This window comes from Benincasa hispida, chromosome 11 (assembly GCF_009727055.1).
Source record: "Benincasa hispida cultivar B227 chromosome 11, ASM972705v1, whole genome shotgun sequence".
Classification (NCBI taxonomy): Eukaryota; Viridiplantae; Streptophyta; class Magnoliopsida; order Cucurbitales; family Cucurbitaceae; genus Benincasa; species Benincasa hispida.
In genome coordinates, this window is record NC_052359.1 from 13979372 (window position 1) to 13980356 (window position 985).

Sequence of the window (985 nt, forward strand, 5' to 3'; positions counted from 1 at the left end):
TGATATTATATATCTACTATAGTATTTTCTCCTCTACTTGATATAAATCATATTTATATCTAATTTCCTCCAAAATAATGTCTATAGGATATAAATATAATATGATTATATTTATTAATTAAATTAATTGATTAATTATTTGATAATTAATCGATTGATCCACGTTCGGATGTGGGAAGTGGGGCTGCGAAGGTTATGATAACTAGCGAATTCAAACAATGAAAATCGTTTTCATTTCAATATTCAATCGTGCATTCGTATTCGCCTGCGCCCAAAAGAATCCGTGAAAGAGATCGCGAGAGCCTATACGATAGAAGCTCGTTCATCTAAACGATCATCTACCTCACGCTTTCTCTAAATGACCGTATACATCTTTCCTAAACGATCGTTCAGTTTTTCCTAAACGATCGTGTAGCTCTACCATACGATAAGCATTTCCGCTATACGATAGCAGAGTTTCATCTCCCACTTGCTTATCGTCTACACGACGCCTTCTCCTCCGTTCTCTACCAAACTCACCAGAGCCCACTCTTTGGGTTTTTGACGCTGAGGATACCTGGGTTTCTCTTGTGGTTATGTTGTCCCTGCTGCATTGTTCGTGTATGCTCGGATCGTGCTGTTGCAGTCGACATACTTGTCGGGTAGATCGGTGGGAGGTTTTCCGCTGCTAAGGATTCAGACATACGAAGAGAGTCTTCATCTGGTATGAACCTTTTCCTTGTGTTTTATTGTATTTAGAGCATGCCGATAATGAGTTTTATATGCATAACTGTCTGTACGGAATGTATGTTGTTTATATTTCGGTTACTGTGAAATCGGAGCGATCTAAGCTCGCTCATGGAACTCTCGGTATGAGATCCTTCAATTGGTATCAGAGCCAGGTTTCTGATACTCTGATTTCATCTGTTGCAATGAAATAACGTATACATTCATGGTGGGTGCATTTCTACACTGTTTTAAGTGTTAATTCTGCTGTTGATGTGCT